At 44.8% G+C, this 27,491-nt stretch overlaps 1 protein-coding gene across 3 annotated transcripts in view; it reads right to left on the bottom strand.

Annotated features, from left to right (window-relative positions):
• TCF15 (transcription factor 15) overlaps positions 1-27,051 on the bottom strand; it is a 285,116-nt gene extending 258,065 nt beyond the window's left edge. For 2 of the 3 annotated variants that reach the window (XR_011304248.1, XR_011304250.1), the window contains exons 1-2: positions 26,940-27,051; positions 26,663-26,789 (exon numbers count right to left, since the gene is read on the bottom strand). The gene's annotated coding sequence lies outside the window, so the exon portion shown is untranslated. Of the gene's footprint in view, positions 1-21,026; positions 26,153-26,383; positions 26,532-26,662; positions 26,790-26,939 lie in introns of those variants that run through there. The other variant, XR_011304249.1, reaches the window with a different exon arrangement.
• Between the last annotated feature and the right edge of the window lie 440 nt (positions 27,052-27,491).

Raw genomic sequence — 27,491 nt, 5'->3', positions numbered from 1 at the left:
AGTGGGTGTGCGAAATTAGTTGAGGTTGCAGGGATTGGAAAAGTGGATGTTTTGATGGAGTGATTGAACTGTTCTGTGTTGTGAGTCCCTTGCATATATTTATTTACCTAGTTTATTATTTTAGATGTGTGAGGTGGTATTTTACACTTGTACTTCTCCTGCTACACCTTAGTTTGTTTGTCTGGTTGGCTGGAGCCCCTGCCTACGGGTGGGGTGGTATTTTATGTTAAGTCCAACCATAGATACCTTGCTGAGGTAGGCTATTGACATTCCCTTGCATTAGCTGTGCGAGAGAAACCCTCGCCTCTGTCTTTTTGGTTAGTCGAAGTAGTGAAGGGGAAACTTCCTGTAGTCATGAAAACACAATCTTGTAGTAGAGAAGGCCGTACTAGTAAAAGAGAGAAAAGCGAGAACAGCAGTAGTGGAAAGCATTGCGCCCCTCCTGTGCTCGAGTGGTGCGGATATCTCATAAATATTGTCCGTCGAGTCATTTTGATAAGATGCTGTTTTTTGTGTAAAACTGAGAAGTAGAATTGAAGTAAGTAGCTGAGTGAGGTAATTGCGGTATAGATGAGTACGGTGAATGAGTGTGAAGTACAACTAAGGAATTGGGCAGGGTAAAAAGGTTGTTTTTTGGTAAACAGGTGTTTTTGTGCCGCGGGTTCGGCTCGGTATCAGATTTTTTGTGAAATGATGTTTTGGGTTGGAGTATGGAGACTCATTTGTGCCAGGTGTTGCCCAGCTATAAGGCGAACATTTTAAAGTATCATAGAGAATTGTTGCGGGAGAGTAATGGGAACATGATAAATTCTTGGCCTATTGAGTGAACCTATGATACGGGGATATTGAACAACCTGCATACCTTTTTAACTGCAAAGCACAAGGGCTCGAAGTTGGAGAAGTGGTTAAACATCTTGAAATTATGGAGGATGTATGAAAAAGGTGGGAAGGGCCATAATGTTGAATTGAGAGGGGGCGAGCGAAAAAGGACAGGCAGGAATTCCTTCTGCACCACTCCCATATGTGTGCTATCCTTTATCACCTGCAAAGAGGCACACAGACCCTGAGTTCGTACCACCATTTTCCTCAGCGGCTACTCCAGTGGTTGCGAGGCAGACACAGGTAATGCCTCCATCAGTAAGGATTTCTAAGAACTGGGAGTTTGAGGAAAGTGAAAGGATAGCTCCCTCAATGGTTAGGGCTCCAGAGAGGTTGCAAACGGAGAGCGGGAATGGGATAACTCTCCCGGCTACTAGGCTAGCGGATAGATTAATGGTGGAGAAGCAAAAAAGAGTGAGGTGGTAGTCAGAAGATAAGAGGAAGGATTTAAAAAGCCGATGACATCATGAATGAGACAATGACATAGAAGCGTGGATATGAAGCACATATGCATTCCTGCATGAAGTTACACAGACACTTAGATTACACTATGCCTAGACACAAAGAACATGCTTATGACCTTTTTAGATAGAGGACGTATACACTTTCACTATGCAGTAACGAAAGTTGCACAAGAACACATATAAACCGCTTGATGACGCTAAACGTAACTAACATGAGAGGCCATGTAAATTGAAATAGAAGCTGCTGCCACATTGAAGTAAATGGAAAGCCCTTGGAAGACTCAAGGATACAGGGAGAGGCCTGACTCGCTCATCAGCAGGAAAGCGCAGCCAAGATTGTTAGTTTATCCAGCAAGCATGTTCCAGCGAATATGGCCCTTTTGCTGCGATTATTTTGTAAAAACTGCCATTTTTCGGGGACCATATTGCTAGATACCAGGAAGGAGAGTTTCATAGTTGCAGAAGAGATAAGACATCTGCATGCGGGAAAACTAAAAACCCTCATAAATGTGAGCTGGAAAATTAAGTTTATGGTCTCTACACATGTGACCTGGGATGTGGAGACAAAGCCTATTCATTCGAGCCAGACAGAGACCGTCATTCCCACCCAGATCATGATAGACGATACAAAAGTAATAACAGATTGAAAGCTAAATGTTCTGTCTCAAGGCCAAGAGGATCAGAGATGGTAATCTTATGGGTACAGACAGCACCTTTGGGACTGTTCCCATCACCTTGAATCGTTGCTCATGGGCTGGTGACCACCCAAAGCACCAAGGCTGAGAAGACCCTCGCTGATCAATCCCTATTCAAAGCGCTTCAATGCGGGAAGGGAACAGGGGAATACAGAGTCATTCTTTGGCCTTGAAGTTTCCGAATGAGCTAACAGAAAATGACTAGCATACTAGGCCTCACAGCATTACTACTAGTGAAGTGCATGACAAGAAGGAAGATGAACGGGGGAGGAGAGGGAGAAGACAAACAATCTAGAGACTACCATACTAGGCCAGCAACGTTTCAGATAGTGCAAGTGCATGACAAAGATTGAGGTGATGGGGGGAGAAGGAAATGAACATGCAGAAACAAAAACTACCATACTAGGCCAGGCGAACTAGGCCTAGTGCGTTCTAGGTAATGTAAGTGCACAGACAAGAAGTGAAAAGGAGGGGGAGGGGAACAAGTCCGCCCAGTCAGGCAGTGCCCTGGGTTAAGTGCAAAGAGGTGCAAAGAGGTTATCCTTCTCATGGAACACATTCCAGAAGTGCAGTAGTGGTGAGCAGAGTGCATAGACCCGGGGGCAAGTGCAAAGACTGGCACAGGAGCTTGGGACCTGTGAGGCTCTGTAGGTGCACCAGGCCACCAGTCAGCAAAATGGAGTGGAGTTAGGGAAGAGAAGGAGGAGGGAATAAAGAGGTTAGCATGGGAGAGGGAGAGAGAAAGACACTGACATGCTTGTGTTTGCAACATTTTGGAGGTGGTCACAGGTGGAGCCACCAGATAGCTCGTAGCCAATGGAAGCACTAACCCTATTTGGTTTCTATATGTAGCCTAGCTCACTCACCAATCCCATCCCATCCCTCCTTAGGTTTTTGCAAAGTATGATTTGTTTGTGACATCACAGTTCAATAAAACTCCATGGCATGCCTGTAACCAGTTGAGAGAACATTGGAAATCCTGAGATGTCCATGTTTTATCCCTGTTATGAGATCTCTTAATAAACAGTGGGCTTTGTCACAATTTTGGACTCTTCCATTTCTTGAGTGCTGGGATTTCCTCAGAACCGGTTCCTGCTGCCTGCAACTAGGGGGCATTGATAAAACCCCTTGCACTTCAAGAATGTCGTGGCGGATCACAGTGTTTCAACATGGGAGCTCAACAGATGCAGGCCCAACCCTGCCATATACCCCGTGCTCAGTGCAATCGCAGCAACCACAGGTTGAACAGAACCCAGCGATTGGGGCTGCACAAACCTTCAGGATCACACCGGCCATGCCAGCACAAGCATTGGTGCAGACATCTGACAAGAATCCTTTACCCCAAGGAACAGTTGTGCACTACACTAGAGCAAGTGTTTTTGGGGGGAAATCCTTTTTCTCTCTCAGTTGCTAATGTGTTCTAGGAGTAGGACAACCCACAGGGGTCTCTGATGTGTCCAGTCCTGTCCATTACCACTTATCCATAAAAGGCACCCAGGATAGGTGTGCAGGTAGGTGACCAAACGTTCTCATTCATGGTTGACACAGCGGCAACAAAATCTTGCATCAATGAAGGTGAGTTCCCCTACTCAGGCATAACGATGGACACACATGGATTCTCTGGGGCTATCCTGTTGGTTCTTTATACTGAAGATCTTCGTATCAAGGTGGGTAATCAAAATGTATCAGCCCCATTGTTGTATTGTATGGACACCCCAGCAAATCTTTTGGGAAGGGACATCCTGAGCAAGTTGAGGATGTCAATTGCTTTCAAGGAGGAGGGTATGGTATGCTCAACCCCAGGGTTGTATCCGGTAAGGAAAGCAGCACATTTCTAGACCTATTGTAGCAACAGCGTAATTAGAGGGGTTCTCGTGCATGCAGCATTGTTTTTTTATGGGGTGATGGTTATGTTGAGTTGGGTTCCAGGGATCAGAAATCAGGCCTGGCAGGTACCATTTGAGTTCTTATTTTGGCCTGATGTGCCACAGGAAGTAACGCCAGGTGCTATTGTTACGATTCTCTTGGAGGCCATTGTGATCAAGAAAAACTGTGTGGTTCTCACTGCTAAAGATGAGGAAGGTGGAGAATGGCGCACAGTTCTGTGCATTGATCCAACCTTGTTAAGGAACGTGTCCAACAAGCAATTGTTCGAAGACACTGAAGACACAGGAGAGATGGTCTTTGAAATTGGGGTGCCTTCCCAGATAGCGAAAGAGCAAAGGGAAGTACCACAGACCATGGTAAGGATTTGGGAAAAGTGCCAGACCATTTGTAGATCAGCAATCCTCATGATGTGGGGCTGCTGGAGCGGTGGGGATAACATTGAAACCCGGTGCTATATTTCCACGGGTTAAGCAGTGCCCCATGCCTAAGGAAGCGGACAAAGAGATTTATGAGACCATTATGGCGTTGTTAATGCGAGGCATAATACAGACTTCTGTGTCCACATGCAATAGACCTATCTACCCTATGAAGAAAGCAAAGGGGTCCAGTTGGAGGATGGTCTCGGATTTGCACCTCTTCAATAATATTGTTGAGGCTGAATTTCCAGTGGTACCGAATCCTGCCACCATTCTCCGTAACATCCCTACTGGGTCAGCCCACTTCCCCGCAATTGATTTAGAAAAGAAATGAATTTTTGTCTGTTCCCTTACACCCCGATTCTCAGTAGCTCACAGCGTTTACGTATCATGGTCAGAGATTCGAGCACACAAGGTTGCCCCAGGAGTACTGCAAATCTCCAAGTGTTTTTACCAGGGTGGATCAGATGGATTTGGGGAATTAACATGTGTCCAGTAACGTAATTCAGTATGTGGACCATCTATTAGTCTGCAGCACTTCAGAGGAGCAGTGCCGGGGAGGCTCAATAACGCAGCACTGAGAAGGGGTACAACGTGAACAAAGAAAAATTGCAGTACTGTCAGACAGAGGTATATTTGGGGCAAATAATGTCACCTGCAGGAAGATTGGTAATGCCAGAGAGAGCCACTGCAGTTCAAAATACGCCTGAGCCAGACACCGTGAAACAGATGCAGTAGTTTTTTGGCCTCTGTAACTATTGTAGATCGTGGATTTACGATTACTCTAGTTATGTAAGGCCCTTACTGCAGAGACTAAAGGAAGCACAGAAGGTGAAAGGGCCGATAGAGTGATCTGGGGAAATAGGGACTTGCTTTCAGGAACTCAAGGCTGCGATCAGCAATGCGCCGGTCTTGGTGACCCCATATTACAAGAAGCCATTCTTTCTGTTTTCCCAAACATTTCTAGGCCACAAACCTTTGGCATATTACAGCGGGCTCCCAGACCCAGTGATGCAGTGACATTTCCCTTGTGAGCAAGCTATAGCAGCAGTGGCTTTGGTGATTCTAGAAAAATATAAGTTCATGTTAACGACTCAGAGTGTGTCAGGGTATGAGGTCATTTTGTCAAATGCATCAATTCATCCCGTTCGGTGTCACCTAGTAAATCCTGCAACATTTGTAACAGAGCCAGTGTATCCTGACAATATTGTTCACAATTGTGCCATGTATGAGGGAGAAGAGGATGAGACGGTGAATGTGAAAGAGAATGCCCTGGAGGGGGGGAGGTGATTTTGTTGATGGGTCTTCGACCATCAACCAGGAGATAGTTGAGAGGCATATGGGTGCAGCTGTTGTGGGTCTTGTGGATGGGGAGTACTGAGTCAGACTGAAGAGACAGTTTCCTTCTCATTACTCTGCACAAGCAGCGGAACTGTTCCGCACTTATAGGGGCGCTAGAAATCAGTATGGAGAAGGCAGTCACTGTTAATGCTGAAGCCACATTGTGACAGACATGGTACCACGAGAGATGACACAGACAATGTTACTGCAGTTACAACAACTTTATTAAGATTCACGATGGTGTAATAGCTATCTTACCCTATACTATGGTGGGATTTCCCTGCCTAACTAAACTAAGGAAAGTCTATGTCAGGAAGTCCAAAAGCAATCTATGTCAAAACCCTATGCTGTCCTCACAACTATAACAAAACAAGTGGGGAAATGCTCTCAACCAAAATCGGTGTTCCAAAAACCAAAATGTTCAAAGAATGTCATTTCAGATTTCCATGAAGTTAAAGTTCTCCAATTAAAGTTTCACACAGGTCCAATACGACTTCTTTTCAACAAGGACTGCACCGACTCGGAAGTTACATTTTTGTACACTCATAAATATCACAGTTCACATCAAAATGAAGATTTAAGGGTTTCCCCTTCCCCAAGTTCAAATGCAATGGAAAAGTTCATACAACACTGTTGACTCGAGACTCCCTTCCCCAAGACAAAGGGCCTCATTACGACCCAGGCGGTAAGTTACCGCCTGGGTCGTACCCTTACCACCATGGTGTAAACTATGTTTACACAATGGTGGATGGTGGATTTACCGCCCCATTCCAAGGTGAGTGGGGCGGAAAATCCCCATTTCCCATTTTACCCTTCCCCATTCCCATTTTTGCCCCATAGGGCATAATGGGAGTGGGGAAGGCGCTAATTACGCCACCGTAAATTACGGTGGCGTAATTAGCACCATGGTCCCTTAGCGCCATGGATTTTAACGCCTGCAAAAAGCAGGCGTTAATATCACCATGGCGCTAAGGGACCTTGTAATCAGGCGTTAAGGGGCGGCGCCGTTTACGGCACCGTTAACCCCTTAACGCCTGATTCGTAATGAGGCCCAAAGACTCTCCGGACTTTACCTCTCAGGGTTCCCTTCTCCAAGATTCACTCTCATAATAATGGCTTCACAAGTTTTCAGAAAACATGGGGTCCGCTTGAACCCTCCTTTGGTTAGTAACACACACCTCTTGCCACCCTTTTTGTGGCTTCTGGCCTAGGTGCAGTTGTCAAACTACACAATCCACCCATCACAGTTCATGCAACCAGAAGCCAGTTGCCTTGATTGTAACTTGAATCTTGATGTTAACAAAGTTGACACATGGAAACCCAATGGTCTAAGGGCAGTTGTCAGACTGCACGGCCCACCCATCACAGGCCACGCAACCATAGGTTTCCCCCAGCTGATGGTCAAGGGTTTACAAGTTCAAATATTTCTTGAGGTGTTACGTTGGCAAGAAAATAGCAGAATTCAATTTCACTTGCTTGGGCTACGTTAGCCCTTCTTGCCAAAGGGGCGGGGCCCCCCCCACCCTGGTAGCTGCAGGAGCAGTTCACTGCCAACATCACAGCGCTCTTCTGAGAAGACGTGTGCAGGCCGCACTAACGTGGGCCTTACACCAGAAATCATCCTGCACCAGAAAGATCTTACCGTCCATCCAGCCAGCGTCATTGAATTGGGACCAGCAGCTTCTTCAGTGAGCCGCCATTGACCACGAGGAGCCAGCAGAGTCGAATCTGGCCCTGAATTCAGCCTCAAAATGGCCACCACAGCTCCAGTGCACCGTTTTTGATAACGGTTGCCTAGCAACAACGGGAAGCACGCTCATTTGCCCCCAGAGCAGCCGGAAGGCGTGAGCCGGGCACCCTCATCTAAGGTACCAGAATCAAAGGAAGGCTGAGCCTGTCTGTGCCTCAGTTACCACACCAGCAGGGCAGGAGCCCCCTGCCCTGCTAGCTGCAGAAGCAGCTCCCCTCCAACATCACTGTGCTCTACTGAGGCGGCACGTGCAGGCCGCACTAACAAGGGCCTTGCACCAGAAATCATCCTGCACCGGAAAGATCTTACCGACCATCCAGCCAGCTGCACTGAATTAGGACCAGCAGCTTCTTCAGTGAGCCGCCATCGACAACGAGGAGCCAGCAGAGTTGAATCTGACGCCGAATTCAGTCTCAAAATGGCTGCCGCAGCTCCAGCACACCTTTGTTGATAACAGACCACAACTGTGCCATAGACATCAGCTCCATCACACCCTGCCCCTGGACTGACCATCTCCTCATACACTTCTATATCCCCACCAAAACCATATCCAAGCCTAGTAAACCGGCCCCCCAGCCATAACCTGATCTGCCAAACTCCTTACTAAAGAAAGGTTACTCCCCCTCCTAGAGGCCTCATCAGCCCTGAGGCCCCTCTTCTCCTCTGACCCTGTTGCACTAGTTGACACATACAATACCACTATCAAAGCAGCCATAGAAGCCATTGCGCCTCTAAGCAAGAAAAAAGCCAAACTAGGAAATACTCCAACTCTTGGTTTACGCAAGAGCTACTAGACCTAAGATCCCTAAAGTGAACTGCACTTACCACATGGAAAGCCTGCCCATCCCAATCCACTATAGAGGCATACAAAACCTTTGCCTCCCGCTACGAAAAAGAAATCACCCTAGCAAAAGCCACTTCATACAACATTAGAATCTCCAATATAAACTCTGAGGCTAAGGAATTGTTTGCTATCTACATTGAGCTCCCTTCCCCCTCAACCAACACCCAGAAAACAGTGAAAGATGAAACATGGTGCAACAATATACAAACAGCCATGCTTCATAAAATAAACACTCTAAAAAAAACACCTCAATGCCCTGCATAAAGCCACCTCACCCCATGACACCGCCCACCACCCTGACAACAAAGACGCTAAACCCTTCCCCTTCAGACAAGTTTCTGAAACAGAAGTCATAGCCATCATGAAGCACATTAAACCCTCCTCATGCAAGGGCGATATTGGCCCTGTGGCACTCATCAAAGACTGTGCAGGACCACTAGCCCCGTTAGTCACAGCCATCATCAATGTGTCACTCTCCTCTGGCATCGTCCCCTCTTCTATCAAAGAAGCCTGGGTTTGCCAGCTTCTAAAAAAACCTTCACTCGATCCAGACATGCCAAACAACTACAGACCTATTACCACAGTCGCTGCCTTGCTTAAGATACTGGACAAGGCGGCATACCTCCACATTCAACAATTCCTGGAAGAAAACAACATGCTGGGTAAGAGGCAATCGGGTTTCCGGCCCTGCCACGGTACCGAGACCGTCCTACTCGATTTACAAATTCAAACTGAACAAACCACTGACAAAGGGAAACCAGCTCTACTCCTGCTCCTTGATCTGTCTGCAGCCTTCGATCTTGTAGATCACAGGACCCTATGTAGACACCTCAAGGAGGCAGCCCATTTCTTCAAGCAAGCCACCTCCTTCCTGGAAGGAAGACTAATGAGAGTATTTTCAGACCAAGCATGCACCACACCTACCCCCATCTACTGCGGAGTCCCTCAGGGATCCTGCACTTCGCCGACCCTCTAAAACATTTTTACTCTCCCACTCTTCAACGACCTTGATGATCATGGCATAAAGTACACCAATGACGCCAATGATACGAAAGTGTTACTGCCATTCACTGGTTCCTATGAACAAGACACTGCCACACTCAGTAAGATCTATGCCCGCCTGGATGGCGGCTAATGGCCTATTTCTCAATGGAGCCAAGACAGAATTACTCCTGGTAGGTCCCAAACAAATCCTTAACAAATTGGATAGTAAATACTCATCATTCATCATTGAAAACACCACCATCACCACATCAGCGGCAGCAAAAACTCTAGGAGTTTCCATATACTCCACCCTATCTATGTCACAGCAAGTTAGCGCAATCGCCTCATCTGCCGCGCTAACAACGAAGGTCATAAACGCTGTCATACCCTACCTCTCCTCCAAAAACTGCCTGTCTTTAGACAGGGCCACAGTGGGGGCAAGGTTGGACTACTGTAATGTCCCGTTCCTAGGCACTTCATCCAAAAACTTGAAGAAACTCCAAACCACACAAAACAATGCCCTTAGAGCATCCCTCAGCATACCCAAGAGAGAGCACATATCCCAAGCCAGAAGGGACCTCCCTTTCCCCCCCATTTGGCTCCCAGTTAAAGAGCACATTCTCTTTAAAGCCCTCTCCATCACACACTCCTTCCTCTCAAACACTGCACCTCCCTACCTCTCAGAAACCATTCACTGCGTCACGTCAGAAAGACCTAAGCGGGCCCAACTCTGCAACCAGCTTGCAGTCTTGACCTTTAAAAGAGCCAAAGCAGGAGGCGCAAGCTTTGCAGTCCTAGCTCCAAAAAACTAGAAAGCACCACCTCCACTAGCACTCAGGAAAGAGACCTCACGCACAGTGTTCTGCAAGGCTCTGAAAACTCAACTCTTCCTCTAGACTCTGTCCCATAAACGCACCCTTTTCTAAAATGTTAAAACCGAATGTGGCCTTTTTCAACGCATAGAAAGTGACAGTGGGAGTCAATGGGCTTCCACTTTCTGTCTATGCTCAAACACTTGCAACACAAAATAGACAGTAGCTGGTTTATTCTAAAAATATTTATACCTAATTCTAAGTCCCTACAGATACATTACTTGCCCTGTGTGTGAATAACTCATACCCCCCTAGTATAGCAAGCCCATGCCTAGTTGGCGATGGTGTTCCGCCTACAAGGGGTATGTGAATTCTTGCCCTCAACTCTCTCACTACTTTCCTAAACTCGAGTAGTGGGTGCACTTGTCTTGGTGGTCGGTGTCTTCATTTTATTAGTACCGCCTCCAGTCTATGGCCCTCATTACAACCTTGGCGGTAAGTTTTCAACTTTACCGCCAAGGCGTAATTTACGTTAACGCCATGGTGGATGGCGGAATTCCCGCCCCATTCCAAGGTGAGTGGGGCGGTAATTCCCCATTCACCATTTGCCCTTCCCCATTCCCATTTTTGCCCCATAGGGCATAATGGGAGTGGGGAAGGCGCTAATTACGGCACCGTAAATTACGGTGCTGTAATTAGCACCAAGGAAGCTTAGCGCCTTGCATTTTAACGCCTGCTAAAAGCAGGCGTTAAAATGGGAAACAGGCGTTAAGGGTTAATGGCGCCGACGGCGCCATTAAACCCTTACCACCAAGGTTGTAATGAGGCCCTATGTGTCTTATACTTAAAAACTATATATCTGTTTTGACCCGACCGGGTCAGAACAACAGTTAAAAAAGAAATGTTTCTTTCAGTAAGTCGAATGACTTCATATTGTTCTAAACATAAAAAATGATGAAATCTAATTATTCAAGCCCATTCCTCAAGTTGGTGTAGGGTCTTGGAGTTGTGGTCATCAACCTAACAACTCTATAAAGTAGTCAACCGGTTTCAGCGGTTCTTGTGACCAGCCGCCTTCTTCAGGACAGAGAATCTTGCATTCTCATTGGCACCATGATTTCTTCACATATATCCACATCTTGAAGGATTTTTGGGAGGTGCTTCAGATTACCCACGGGCATTAGGTTTGTATCCCGATCCCTGTTTGGGTTACAAGAAGGACAAGGGGAAATTATAAGTAAGGGAAAGGTCAAGGGTTGTGGGAGCAGTCTCTTAGATTGGAGAATATTACCTGTAGATCCACTTTCAGTTCTTAGGTCTTGGCGGGTGCCACTATGTTGTTAATGTCTTCCTGCGTAGGTGACCTAAAAGGGAGATAACTTGGTATATCTTATACTTAACCAGGTATAGTATAGACTTGTTTTTTGGCATATGAATTACTTTTAATTATGCTGAAATACCTGTCAGTTGGGAGTCCCACGACTCAGGCTCTGAAGCGAATGTGATTGGATACTGGGTATCTACAGTCTCCAGACTTCTCCATACATCCCTAGTGTCTGTCCCTGTGGAGTTGGACCACAGACAAATGTAATGTCTTTCATATTACAGGATCACAATATAAGTAGCAGCGGCGATCAAATGGAACTTCAGTCACTCATGTATGTTATAGTTTCCCAGTTTCACTAGCGATGTCAATGCCCAGCCAGTGTACAACACTAGTACCCGCCCAATGTTGATTACCGACTTTACAGAATAGCTAGCTGGCATTCATTTAATAACTTTTGGCAGGAAATGGTAATCAAAGTGCAAAATTCCTGCACAACATTTCATACCATATGCATTTTCTATTCATGCCGCTCATTCTGCGGTACTACTGTCTCTCGAAAAGTGCTCAGGCGGTGAGCAGTCCTATCAGTCCTGTCTCTGAGTTATTCCGATCGAGAGTGCGTGATGCAGACTAATGATCGCGATACCCAATGTGAGCAGTTCAAAATCTCTTACCTCTGAACTACGGGGTACTGTCTCTCATACGCGTGTTATTCGTGAAACGGCCTTCGCGTCCGCCATATTTGTTCTTGCTTAAATTGACGGTGGCCGTATCTAGTCACGTGCGAGTGCAAAACTACTACAATCCCCCAGGAAAGATGGGAAATGTAGTTGCCTCGCATCTCTGAGCCCAGTAAGTTGTTCCATTGTAAGTTAACTCTATCTGTGCATAGTTTCAAATAAAATGATAACGTAGCGAGTGGAACTAGGAGAGCACAAAAATGTCCTATGTGGGTGCAAAGTGTGTGCTTTAACCACAATATGTCACGGATAGTTCCGCAAAACACATGAGATCATAAAACCTATCTTCTAAGTGTGAGCACACCACATACTCTTTCTGATGGTGAGTGCTGGATTCTTCGAGAAACTTATGCTGACCTTCGAGAAAATTATTTTGAAGAAACTTGAGATCATTGAGAAGGAGCAACGGACATACTATAACAATATGACCAAGAAAGAGAGAGTTGCCCTGTCCGAATTAAAATCCAATGAGAAGATCATAATAAAGTCTGCTGATAAAGGGGGCGCAATCGTTATTATGAACAAAATCGATTACGATAAGATGGTGAATGTTTTAGTTGAAGACATAAATACATACAGAAAACTGGGGAGTGACCCGACAGAAAGGTTAAGAAACTTGATTAACCCCATCATTGAGGAAGCAGAGGCAGAAGGCCACATTAGTGCCAAAGAAGAAGAATTTTTAAGTCCAAAACATCCGAAATGCCCTGCACTCTATGCACTCCCAAAAATTCAAAAAGGGACCTTGCCACCACCAGGGAGGCCGATAGTATCGGGTATCGGCTCCATATTGGAACCTATGTCACAATTTGCCGATTTTTTCCTTCCTCAAAGATGAGGTCTTAAAAATGCGGTCTTACATAAAAGACACCACAGCCGTTCTCCTATACCTTGAAAATCTTACTCTGGATAACCCAGATCTATTCATTGTAACTATGGACATAGAATCATTATACTCCAAGATTCCACAACAAGAAACCTTGAGAGTGATTGAAAAGGTCCTAACAGAGAAAATAGACAATCTAAATATGCCTATCAATTTGATTTTACAACTAGCAGAGATTGCGCTCACCAAGAACTATTTCCTAAAAGAAGACACATATTATGAGCAAATAGCCGGGACAGCTATGGGAGCGACATTTGCTCCCACTCTGGCTAACTTATATGTTGCTTCTTTTGAAGAGAAATATATATACCCTGCAACTAATCCTTTTTCTAAACATATTGTGAGTTGGCGTCGTTACATTGACGACATCCTTATGTTTTTTGAAGGGGATCACAATACCCTTAACAATTTCATCACATGGATCAATGGATTAGATCCATTTCTCAGATTTACCCATGAGGCAAGCAAAACTGAAGCGATGTTCCTAGATCTGGTATCAAAAGAACAGGACATACTTTTGAATCCACTGTGTTCCGCAAAGCCACTGACAGGAATTCCCTTTTAGAGTATTCCAGTTTCCATCAAAGGACCCTGAAGGAAAACCTGCCCTTTGGGCAATTCCTCCGCTTTAGGAGGAACTGCACCACGAAAGAGGAATATGACACACAAGCACAAATATTGACATCTAATTTGAGGGAAAGGAGCTATCCTCACAAAATTATAAGACAAGCTCGCAAAAGGGCCAGGAACATACCTAGAGCTATTACCCTCACACAACATAGGAAAATAGAAAGGAGACCAGATGTAATCACAGCAGTCTTCAGCCATTCACCTGTGGTCAATCTTCTCAAAAAGGAAATTCAAAAATCGTGGCACCTACTGGTTGTAGAACATGATAACACTCTACCAGCACCTCTTTTTGCAATAAAAAGAAGAAAAAACCTGAGGGATAGCCTCACACACACATATCAAGAAATGAAACCTCCAGAGACTAACACCCTCTGGAATACACCAAGAATGGTGGGACACACTCCTTGTGGGAACTGTTCAGTGTGCCAATTTACAAATCGTACAACCACAATAGACATCGGGTGGAAATACCTGTGGGAACAGAGGACTTTTACAAATTGCAACACAACTAATGTGGTGTACCAAATTTGCTATCCTTGCGATATGAGGTACATTGGAATGACCACAAGAACTATAAAAACCTGCATTTGCGAACACAGATCGAATATCAGAACAAAAAGATGTACTGCCCCACTTGTGGAGCATTATATGGAAAAAGGACACTCCGAAAATGAGATAACATGGACCATCTTAGAGAAAGTGTTGGTACCCAAAAGAGGAGGAAATATAGCAGCAATGCTATTGCGAAGGGAACAAATGTGGATATTTAGACTCCAAAGCCATAAGATCGGCTTAAATGAAGAAATCTGCTGGCAAACCCTGGCCGTGCAATAAAACACCTGGTGCACAATTCCTTTGTAAAATAAAATCTTTCACTGAACTGGCGTTCAGATTTAGTTCAGAACCACTTTTTTACGAGCAATCCTGGGTGGCACTACACCTAACATAACCAAGCAAGGTAGTGATCGTGTCAACAAAGGAATCGGCATTAACTGAAAACACAGGGTATTGCATCTGCAGCAGTAACGATGCTGCAGTTTGAAAATACAAAACTCCTGTATTAAGTGTGTATGTACAGGAACCACGCATTTTTATCCCCCTCTAATACCAGACACATGGGCCACTATGTCAACAACAGCGAAATGCTGTAGTTTGAATAATAACAATACATCCAAAATCATTTACACATTATGGGAATAGATAAGAGAATCGTATCGATTTTCTGCCTTATGCAGAATTTAAATCCAGCACTCGCCATCAGAAAGAATATGTGGTGTGCACACACTTAGAAGATAGGTTTTATGATCTCATGTGTTTTGCGGAACTATCCATGACACATTGTGGTTAAAGCACACACTTTGCACCCACATAGGACATTTTTGTGCTCTCCTAGTTCCACTCGCTACACTATCGTTTTATATGAAACTATGCATAGATAGAGTTAACTTACAATGGAACAACTTACTGGGCTCAGAGATGCGAGGCAACTACATTTCCCATCTTTCCTGGGGGATTGTAGTAGTTTTGCACTCGCAAGTGACTAGATACGGCCACTGTCAATTTACGCAAGAACAAATATGGCGGACGCGAATGCCGTTTCACGAATAACACGCGTATGAGAGACAGTACCCCGTAGTTCAGAGGTAAGAGGTTTTGAACTGCTCACATTGGGAATCGCGATCATTAGTCGGCATCACGCACTCTCGATCGGAATAACTCAGAGACCGGACTGATTGGACTGCTCACCGCCTGAGCACTTTTCGAGAGACAGTAGTACCGCAGATTGAGCGGCATGAATAGAAAATGCATATGGTATGAAATGTTGTGCAGGAATTTTGCACTTTGATTACCATTTCCTGCCAAAAGTTATTACATGAATGCCAGCTAGCTATTCTGTAAAGTCGGTAATCAACATTGGGCGGGTACTAGTGTTGTACACTGGCTGGGCATTGACATCGCTAATGAAACTGGGAAACTATAATATACATGAGTGACTGAAGTTCCATTTGATCGCCGCTGCTACTTATATTGTAATCCTGTAATATGAAAGACATTACATTTTTCTGTGGTCCAACTCCGCAGGGACAGACACTAGGGATGTATGGAGAAGTCTGGAGACTGTAGATACCCAGTATCCAATCACATTCGCTTCAGAGCCTGAGTTGTGGGACTCCCAACTGACAGGTATTTCAGCATAATTAAAAGTAATTAATATGCCAAAAAACAAGTCTATACTATACCTGGTTAAGTATAAGACATACCAAGTTATCTTCCTTTTAGGTCACCTATGCAGGAAGACATTAACAACATAGTGGCACCCGCCAAGACCTAAGAACTGAAAGTGGATCTACAGGTAATATTCTCCAATCTAAGAGACTGCTCCCACAACCCTTGACCTTTCCCTGTACTTATAATTTCCCCTTGTCCTTCTTGTAACCCAAACAGGGATCGGGACACAAGCCTAATGCCGGTGGGTAATCTGAAGCACCTCCCAAAAATCCTTCAAGATGTGGATATATGTGAAGAAATCATGGTGCCAATGAGAATGCAAGATTCTCTGTCCTGAAGAAGGTGGCTAGTCACAAGAACCGCTGAAACCGGTTGACTACTTTATAGAGTTGTTAGGTTGATGACCACAACTCCAAGACCCTACACCAACTTGAGGAATGGGCTTGAATAATTAGATTTCATCATTTTTTATGTTTAGAACAATATGAAGTCATTCGACTTACTGAAAAAAACATTTCTTTTTTAACTGTTGTTCTGACCTGGTCAGGTCAAAACAGATATATAGTTTTTAAGTATAAGACACATAGACTGGAGGCGGTACTAATAAAATGAAGACACCGACCACCAAGACATGTGCACCCACTACTCGAGTTTAGGAAAGTAGTGAGAGAGTTAAGGGCAGGAATTCACATACCCCTTCTAGGCGGCACGCCATCGCCAACTAGGCATGGGCTTGCTATACTAGGGGGGTATGAGTTATTCACACACAGGGCAAGTAATGTATCTGTAGGGACTTAGACTTTTTCAATGCATCTCACCATTGTATGAGTAACAACACACTATGTAAACGGCCGCAAACTCTTTGTAAACTGTACCCTAACTGTTGTTCGTCTAAGCAAGTATCCTGTAACAGCGCCATGCTGCTCAAGGGGCGATGGGCGCTTTAAAAATGCAAATAAATAACTAAATAGTAATAAATAAATAAAGTCAGAAAAGATTCACAAGATGGACTCCCTAGCCCTGTTCTCCACATTCAACTTTAAAGTCAAAGCCTCAGACTCTGTCTGACATTCATCATTCAGGTTTTCAAATAGTGGCTCATAATTCAAAGGTTTCTGTGTTACTTTCAATGTATTGCTTCTGTTTAGTTCGGTATTCAATAAGTGCTAATTCTAAGTTAATTCTTTCAATACATTGTTTCCTTTCACTTCAGCATTCGATAGATACTTTTTCAGTATTGCATTACAGTTCATTACTCACTCGAGTTCATCAGCTGGTTCTGGAACTTTGGAGTGCTTCTCTGACACTCCCATTACCTTGCAGCTGATTCCCATGTCTCCCGTGGGTTCCTCCTCTCCACACTCGAGCGGTTCACAGGCTCGGGGGATTTACAGCGCCCACCTCCTTTTGGTCCCACAAGTCCTCCCGGTCTCTTGCTGGTGTCTTGGCTCCTCCTAGAGCACCATGGCCGCCTTTCCTTCATGAGTCTCCTGCTGCTCACAGTACTGCTCCTGCCCTTTCCTCCTGCTTCTCTTCTGCTCCCGCCTTTTATACACTCCCTGATTATCAATGGGCTGCAGGTGATTCAAATCACCCTCAATTGCCTGATGCTGCCTATACTGACTCTGCTAGCTAAAGGCCTCTGATCCTCTCTTCTTCATCAGAGTACCAAAGTGGGGTTTGCAGTTGGTAATCTGCATTACTCCTAGCTGCCTCTTCTTCTTCTTAGTACTGAAGTGGGTTTTTTACGGGTTAATGGAATAAAAGTAACAATAGCCCATAAAGGCTATAGGAGGGCAGGGTAGATTACTGTCAGGAAAGAGGGGGGGATACCATGTCTCACCATCTGGTACCCTCTTTCCACTTCCCAAGGACCCTCCACTCAGGAGATCTTCCCTCGCTTGTCTGCCCCAGGGTCGGGATCCAGGATCGATGGCCCTTCCCTGGCCATCTGACCAGATGATCGCAGGGAAGCAGATGTGAGGATACCCTCAGGTTTCTCACAGCACCTCCACCGTCCATTCTGGGTTATCAAGATGGCAGAGGAGAGGGTTTAGGAGGTCTGACGGGACCCCTGTCCAGCATGCTGCGCTGCTCTCCCAGCTAATTCAAGCGTTAACTTTGCCAGTAGAGATAGGTCTAGTAAAGTGTGCTGCCCATACTAACTGCACTAATTCAATAGCTCGCAGAAATGATGCTGCATACAAGGCAGCGAAGGAAGCAGCGTATTTTCCTTTCACAGATTCCCAGAAAATGGAAACTGTGTCTCAACCGCTACAGTTACCAACCCTGTACACCGAAGTCCTGGCGCTCCAGATAATATAAATCCAAGGGAAAGCCCTTAGAGAAGAACAGGGGCTCTGGAAAAAGAGAGGATGTGATCTCTTACCCGCAGATTTGCTTTGGAGACATGAGGTGATGGCGAAGGTAGTAATGCCTATAGAGATGGTTCTTTTGGCTCTATAGCAACTACATTACCCGTCACATACTTCTCGACAAAAAATCGCAGCAGATCACCAGGAGGACTGGTTTATCCCTAACTTACAAGAACAGGCAAGTAGATTCATAGGGAATGTAGTAGTGTGGAAGGTGTTCAATCCTGGAAATAACATGAGGTCGGTGAGGGGGGTCTTACCCATGCCCTCCGGTCTATTCAAGGAGCTCCACATCGGTTTTGTGGATCTGATAACGAGTTGCAGTAACTTCAGATATGTAATTGTTGTGGCTTGTCCATTCTCCGAGTGTCTTGAGGTTGGTCCCTGCATACATACTAATGCTAAATCGGCAGCTAGATTTCTGGTGAGAGAGGTATTTCTAAAATGGGGAATTTGTGATGTCCTGAACTCCGACAACTGAACCCACTTCTTTAATGCCTTGTTTGCAGAAATGACTTTGCTGCTACAATAAAGCATGGGTTGTGCTTGGTGTACCACCCGCAGGCCAGCAGGTTTGTGGTGAGGTTCAATGGGGTCCTTAAGGCCCGTTTTGCTAAAATGTCTGCAAAAATAGAATAAAATCAAGGTATACATGCCTCCGACTAGCACTGCTTTACTTACATAATCAGCCAGGGTGGGACCACCACTTGAGCCCTCATGAAAGCGTGATTGGGCGTAGGCTACATACACCTCTCTCACCTACACGCATGACATCAGACGCACACAAGATTGCAGCGGTCCTCGGAGAAGAGTTTAGGGAATACCTTAGGCTGCTAACGAAAAGTGTTAAGATTATATCTTTACAGATTGTTTCTTCTCACTAGCAAGACTACTAACGATCAGCACAAGCCACAGCTTCTCCCCGGAGACCTCATCTATAGCGGCACCTCCATGCATCGCTAGAACGAGCAGCATTTCCATGGGCCGCATAGAGTAGTCTATGGAATGGAGGATAGCACAGGGGCAACGCGCTGGTCTTGTAAGCAAGACCATGCAGAGCAACAGAGGTTGGAATCCCGGATCCACGCTTAGAAACTGAACTCAGGCACGGTATTAGGTGCATTATAAAAAAAACAATAAAATAAATAAAAATAAATATGTGACTCAGACTGCCGTGAAGGTGGAGGGCAACAAGAGTTGGATCCATTTAAAGGATACTCAAAGGGATACTGGCGCCCCTTCACCTGCACATGAGCATGGGCAGGCATAGAAGTGAAGTACTCCCTAAGGATTCACTGTTTGTTTCAGTGTAAAGGGGGGTGCGAATACAGATTTGGAATTCAAAGAATTTATGTGTAGGAAAAAGAATGTCTAAGACTGTAAATTGTGTAAAAATGAATGTTTTTGTAGTTTTCTTGGTCCTTTATTCATCATATCGAAAGATGACAACTAGTATTAAAAGGGGACATTTAAAATGTTCTGTGAAAGGAAATGTCAATAAAAATGTTTTGATAATTACAATGATGAATTTGATGCACACGGTTTTGCAGTGGATAGCATATGGTATAGCCATATGAGGAAGGTGGGGAGAGAGACATCCGTAGGATGTTGCTATATCTGCTCTGTCAACCCCCATGCTTCTGGCATTCCTAGGTTATGTATCCCGAGTGAGGTAGAGGTAGGAGATGCGCTATAGCTAGTGCCCCTAGCTCTGTGCAGGGTTCGAGAGCAGTTTAAAGGGCAGTGAATTACAGCATCAATCATACCAAGAGATGATGCTTGTTCAGTTGCCGAGCCTGAGGAACACAAACATTTTAGGGGTGTTCAAAAAGTTCAATGGTGTTCAAAAAAGTTCAATTGACCTTGGAAGGAGCTATTTTTGCTAAAAATCAATCGCAGCAAAGGGTGAAGAGTTGCAGAGCTGGAGGCATGCAGGGATTCTCAGAAGAAGGGGTGGCATGAATAAATGAGTGCGGGACAGTATGGAGAAACCATTTGCAGTATCTGACATGGCTAAAAAGCTGGAAAAACCTGTTAAGATACACACACTTACCCATTTTTGTCTGTGTTTTAAGGGCAATGGCATGGTGCCTGTTTGCACAAGTGCAGCTGCACGCTTCACATTACAGACCTGGCTGGAGGTACGGTTGCTCTCCTAGACAACGTTTGGACCTGTGGACAGAATGCGTAAAGGCAGTTGCCCCAGCCTGGAGAGGTGTGTGCAGTATCTCCCCCCTTCATGAGCCCGTTCTCATGATCCCTGAAGAGCACCTGATTTTGTGCTTGTTCAATGCCCAAAGTTACATCTGTGCTCTCTTTGTCCCCCTGTGCTCCTTGGATCCCTTTCACCACCTTATATGAACAGATCATGTACTATGTTTGACTGCGAAAATCAAGAACATTTGCAACACAGGAGACAATCAAACTACCTTTCAGCAGCATCTTCACAGGCTTTCCTGATCGATATTGGCTGTTTAGACACACTGATATTTTCTTTGCGTCCCTCTTGGCACCTGGCGTTCAAGCAGCAGCCAATGCCAAATGGCTCCAAGTGACCAGGTAAAAATTACTCCTCTTCATGAATGCTTCCGAGTTAGCGTTCAGTGACATTAGAGAATAATTGAGTGCACTCAGGCTTATGACTCAGCAAAACCGGTATATACTCAACCTCCTGTTAGCAGTGGAGGGCGGAGTATTGTATGAAAGCCCCTAGATGCTCACACCAGGAAAAATATGACGCACTAGGGAAAAAGGCCCAATACACCTCTTGCAAGCATAACAAGGTTTATTTCCATACAAAAGGAAAAGGCACCAACAAAGAACTCTGAAAGCATAACAAGGTTTATTTCCATAAAAAAGGAAAAGGCATCAACAAAGAACTCTGCTTCTGCTGAACGTTCTGCCAAAATCTGCAGGAGCAGCACATTAAGAAGGTACACAGTTTAATCAGTGACATAATTGCATATAGTAGAAACCTGTGTGGCTGGTGGGTGTGACCATACACATTGTTTACCTGCTCCATAGGGGATGCCAGGCCATTGATCCCAGCCCCGTACTTTCAGCTTCTTCCATGTGGGTGATGATGCAGTCGTCATCGTTCAGAAGACGGATCCAACAAAAAAAAAAACACATCTCTATCTATGTAACAGTGCACCTGGTACAACCAGACAGGCGCCCAGTAGGAAGTCGAGGCCATACTAACTCACACAGTTCACTTGTTCCCAGACAGGCCGGCGCCTCTCCAAGGTCTTCCACTCTCATTCTGGGCTATAATTTCATCCCTCCCTGCACCTCGCAGCGCAAATCATGTGACCTAGAAGTGAAGGAAGGAAAGCCTTGCTTTCTGATCTTTTTGATCGATTGAGGATATGATCCATGGTCCGGGGCTGGCTTGTTCCTTGGAATTCAGGTGTCCTAAAACTAGGGCATTTGGGTGCCTTAACTTAGAATTGGGACTGGTGGGGGTTGGAGGCCCGTGCCCCTACTTCTCATGGGATTGTATTGTTCACAGACACTCAGCCCTCCTCCCATGGCCTTGCAGGACACATTCTTCCCAGGGCCTGAAGGTTGGCAACATTTTAGGACAATGAAGGGTTTATGGATCTGTGCAACTCTGGCCTTTCTCATCAGTTCCTGGGATCCAACGTATTCCTTTGCTCATGTTCGCGGCCTAGGCCTGGGGTGCTGACTGCTGCACCATGTTTAAGCTTTGTGCCACATTATGTATGCTAATATCTAAAATGGCTGCTATTCCCGCATGTGCACTGTATCTATGAAGCATGTAATAGGTTTATCGTGCATAAGCCTTTAAGGGCAACCCCCTTCCACCTAGTCTCTTACAGTACCTGTGGCAACCTTTCCCTTATTCTGAAGGGCTTGGGGGTGCGGGAAGATTGTGTCCCCTTTCCAACATTCCCCCCTTTCATTAATTCTACATTAACAAACTCCCCAATAATCCCATTCTTAGTTGTACCTCAACAGCGTTCCTCTTCCAACCTGTTAGCCTCTAAATAAGGTGGTGATCCCTCCTTTGGAACTCATGCTCTATATATATGATGAAACTCTTGCTAGATTGGGCATTCTCCTCAGGTGTGCAAGTCATATATATGAAACCTCCATCTCCTGCTAAATCAACCCAGTGCTCTGTATAATGCTCGGGTCAGGTGGGGGTGAAGTGATATTGCTGGGAGGGTATAAGCGCTGCTCTATCACCACCATACATGGTTTGTTTGGATCATCTGTTTAGACAGCGATACCCCAATTGAAACCATCATCATGGCACTGATAGGTACTGCTTTGTGCAATCCTCCTATTATTTGCATCAGGGAGCCGTTCTCTGCATTGTTTGGAGGCACAAATGTGCAGCAGGAATTGCCGATTTTGTGGCAATCCGCCCCTTCCATTGCCATGAGCAGGTCAAGCGCATATCGGCTCTGGAGGGTCATCAATCTTATGGCACGCATCTCAACCTTGATTGCCCTGAGGCCTTGTTTTGTGTTGTTTGTCAGCTGCACAACCTCCCATCGCACTATTTGGAGCCTCTTGGCATTTGTGGTGGTTTGAACCCCATACAGTAGAAGAGATGTAAAAAAAAGTTTTCTTTTCTAAACAGACTTTATTCTTTAGGAATTTCTTTGAGCAATTTGGAGGAGTCTTGAGACAGATAATTCAATCTTTTTATGCGCAATTTTCTGTTCTTTTCTTTTTCAGGTAAGACACAGAAGATGGGGGGGCTGCAACAGGTTTCCAGTTGGTCCTATTATGGCTGGATCTGGGGTTGGGACAGGCAAGGCTTTCGATCCCACTGCAAGGTGTTCTTCTGGGATCACGAGGATCGCAGAGTGCAATGAGACCAGTGAGCAGTAGCCCCTCAGTGATTGCGGGAGGTGCAAGAATGCATGCTGTCCATATACCCAGTAGTAATCCATTACTGCAGAAGTGCCTTTTTTGATATCTGGAATGAATAATGTTTTGTTCACCTTTGGTTGGAACCTACGAAAACAGTTCCTTCATTGTAAAAACACAGTTCATGAATCTCTTGCTGTTGCACTTTTACCGGCTTTTGCATTGCTTCAATCCACGTTAGTTTTGAGATATGTTCGTTCCAGAATCCTGCACATTATGTATTCACGTGGCCCAACACTTCATTTCCAGATCCCAGCAGCCCTCCTGCTGTGCAACTCATTGTTGTTTCTTGACACCTGCTGTATACGTATTTAACTCCTTGTAGGTTCAAGCATGGCCTCCGCAAGCACTGGAGGCTTTTGGGATTTTGGGTGAATTGCAGCTGGTCAGGATCCATAGTTTCTAATCGCATACTCTGCGCCTGGAATGTGCCTCGCAGCCTACAGGGTGCCCGATGAACCAGGCATTGAGCCTCTAAAATTGGTGATTCTTGTGATATTAATATATTGGGTGCTCCCGACGCGTGTGGAATCAATGAACAGACATAACAACTTCTCTTTCCCACCGATCTCATGCCTGCTTACCAACTATTTGAGAATTCTGGATGATGCACATCTTCTATTGTATATAGACCAAGTCCGCTGTATTTGTCATATTTGTACTTCCCGAGTTGCCTTTTTCTATGTGCTAAAACTAAGTTATATGCATTTTCCGAAGACCTGGTGAGATCAGAAGGTATCTTGGAAGAAGTCATAGAATCACTGGTGTTACGGTCAGTACTGTCATTTCTGATTTGATCATTAAGATGGGGATCTGTGGTCAAAGTGTTGTGTGTAAAAAGTAACGGAAACATATGCATGTTTGTACTTTTGGTCGAATTTACATCCTGAATAGACGCATTAATGGTAGCATTTGTATGTAAACCACACCCCTCTTTTATATGCCCTCCCCTTATAAAAGTACAGCCCAAATGTATGCATAAACTAAACATTCATATTGCAAACAATCCAGCAATATAGTCCAGTGCCCATAAATAAGAATAAGAGAACCTAGACATGGTATCATACAAGCTACTTTTCCTAGTAGAAATGGAACTATTTCGCAGAGGAAAAACAGTATGTTGGCCTTCGCTAGGTAACCCCGCTGCACTCTGTATTAGACATTTGATACAAAGCAACGGTTTTGAATACCGAGCTAATGAAGTAAAGAATAACGCTTGCATTTAGAGAGATCAAGCAGAGACATATTGTAACCCTGTTGCTAAAGAGAAGAGGGGATGCAATTATTTTGAATAACAAACTAACAAATTCAAGCATTACGCTTACATTAGGAGAGATTGAGCAGGGATGCATTGTAACCCCATTGATAAAGTGAAGAAGGGATTCAATTATTTTGAATATCGAACTAACGAATTCAGGCATTATGCTTACATCGAGAGAGATAGAGTGGAGACATATTGTAACCATAATGTTAAAGTGAAGAGAGGACACAATTGTTTGAATACCAAACTAATGCAGTAAAGCAATATTGGCGTAACGATTGTATTGAGAGAGATTGAACAAAGAAACATTGTAACTTTTATTGTCCAAGTAAAGAGGAGTCAATAGCCGACCAAAACTAATGTAATCTGCATACAGGAAGATTACTTAAAATGGGAAGTTAAACCCAGCATTGCCCAAGCCAAGAAGAAGCAATTATAAATGAAAAGGGATATAACTTTCCTAAAGAGGTGACATTGAAAAAGAAACAATACCAACAGTTAACTGATGTTGGAGAAGGAATCCTGAGGGGGCAGGATAAAAGCCCTCCTTGTAGAAATCCTCGAGGGGGAGAGGACAATTGCCTGCATTGCATATGACAATAGATCAGGGGAACAAACTGCATCAATGTGTATTGTATCCTTACGGAAGAAGTTGTGAATCCCAACGTGGTTGTTAAAAGTGAATGCTTTTCTAAATCTTGACGTGAACCTTACCACAAAGTACTTGTAGTAATAGCAGTAAGAGTTTTGTCCTGGCAGGAGAGAATACCAGGAAAGGGACTATTAGAGGTTAGTCCTGGCAGGCTAACTGACCAGGAAGAAGGCATTTAAAGTACTGCAGTGTGGTATAAGGTTGTGTTTAAAGAAAGGTATTAATGTTGATGCTGTATTATAACAGACATGCCCCCTGAGAGGGAGATTGCCCCACAGAAATCGGGGTAAGGTAATTTTCCCATAGGATGACTAGCGGTATAGTTAGTTCATAACAAAAGGGGGTGCTCCAGCCACATGCAAATGCTCCTAACTCTAGTCTTGCTTAGAGTGTTCTATTGTACTGTATCAGGTTGTTGTTTTCTAATGGTGCTTCAAAAGTAAGCTGAGTATCCAAATACAGGGGTTATTTTATTCTGGATATAAATTCCAAATATCTACCCTGAGCCATTGCTTTCGTGCTCAAAACATGTTGCTTTTATTCATCAAAATCAATCCCGAGGACTGGATTAATATTGCACATATTCATAATACAGTAAATTAACAGAATATGGGTACTATGATTCTTTACATAAAAAAACACATCATAATGTATGCATCTGAAGTGTGTTAGTATTACTTTGTGGAGTAAATATTACATCATATTCACATTGTTGCAAAGTAACAACCAAAGAAACAGTATTTGCACAAAATGAACAGTAATCTGCATTGTTGTACACACACCCCCCTAGTATCAATCTAAAGTACAGATGTGTTCATATCTGTGCAATTTGTCTTTGGAGAGAAATTCAAACTAGTAGATCTAGGTTGACTGTGGAGCTGAAACCAGTTTAGGTGGTCAACTCCTAGGTGGGTTAAAATTATTTCCACAGAGTACCAAACCGCTGGTCTACGCCAGGGGGAGTAGCCCCGTAAGGAGCTCGGGTGGAGTATGTTAGCACTTTCTTGTGCTTGAACCACAGGCGTTTCGGCTTCTTGCTTGAAAAGCCTTCATCTGGGTCTCTGGGTTTGTTTCTCTGGTGAATAAACAGAATGGGGAAGGGAAGGGGAAAGGTTGAAAAAAGGGCGGGGAGTAAGAGAAACGAGACCTAAAGTTAGTCTCTTGGTATTGGAGGGTATATTCATAAAAAAACCTTACTACTGCATCGCCAATTGGCTTTGCAGTGTTACGGGTACTCTTAAAAACGACTTCTTTTCCAGACCATATTTGATCTGGTTCATGGAGCTGGGAATCATCAGGGACTGACCTTTTGGTCGGCTTCGGGTGGAATCTCGAAAATTGTTTGCCCTCCTGCTTGTGATTGTGGTATTAAGCCACAGAAGGACATTGGTACTTATTCCGGATACAAGTTTGGCGCCTTATATTGTTAATATCCCCGGATAAAGTGGGACGCGCTGGGTAAAGAAAAAAGAAAAAAGAAGGGTGGATGTTACCCCTTGGAAGTGAATTTAGAATAATAATAGTCATAGCCCCAGAGCGGGGGCAGTATGTAAAAAAAATGTTTGGGGGGGAGTTTTTTACCTACCTATTAGTTAGGGTGTTGGTGGCTGCCTTGGATGTTGATTGAAGGTGGAACGGGATAGTGTCCTCTAGTGAAGAGAGCCAGGAGAGGCAGTCGCTGTCTGGGACTCCCAATGTGAGATGTTGCTGGTCTGTGTTAAAAAAGGGAGACAGACAGGCAGGAACATTTTGTGAACCAGTTAGCCTGGGTAAATAGGAATGGGAGATTATAAAACATGGGGGCCTGACTCAGTCTGGGAAGCTAGCCGGAGCACATGCATTTGTCGCTGCTCGTGATTTACCTCAGGAGTGGCTGCTGTGTCGTCCTTCGCCGATCACCGGAGCCTCTGGGGAGACGCTGCTCTTGTCTCAGTGTTCTTCTTCATTAAGAAGAATGCTGTGTGCAAAAAATCGAGTGCGCATGCGTGCCGGAGCAGTATGGCTCGCATCGGGCATGCACACTATGTGCATACAAATAGCCTGAGTCGATGCCATGGAGGGGATGACGCCTTCAATGGCGGCGTGAATTCCTGCGCTGGGTGCATTCTGGAATGGACCCATGCGTAACAAAGGGCTACCCCTATCCACGTATGCCCAAACGTGGCAGGTGGAAAAAATGTGTCCGTCTCGGCGGGTACACAGGGGGGCCGTGCTGCTCCTGGCTATCAGAAGCCAGGGATCCCCCTTCAAATTGCTGGGCATTGTTCTGGGCAGCTCATGATTAAGGATGTTGATGGGGGGAACGGGGCGGGGCAAGAAGCTAAAAAATAGCACTATTTTTTGTTGCAAAATTGGGAGTCTCCCACCTAAATCGGGAGGGTTGGCATGTTTGTTATAATGAACTATGGAAAAAT

The sequence above is a fragment of the Ambystoma mexicanum genome, chromosome 3p, assembly GCF_040938575.1.
Source record: "Ambystoma mexicanum isolate Mex_15411 chromosome 3p, UKY_AmexF1_1, whole genome shotgun sequence".
Lineage (NCBI taxonomy): Eukaryota > Metazoa > Chordata > Amphibia > Caudata > Ambystomatidae > Ambystoma > Ambystoma mexicanum.
The sequence above is the reverse complement of the archived record's forward strand: the minus strand, read 5'-3'. Positions and strand labels throughout refer to the sequence as shown.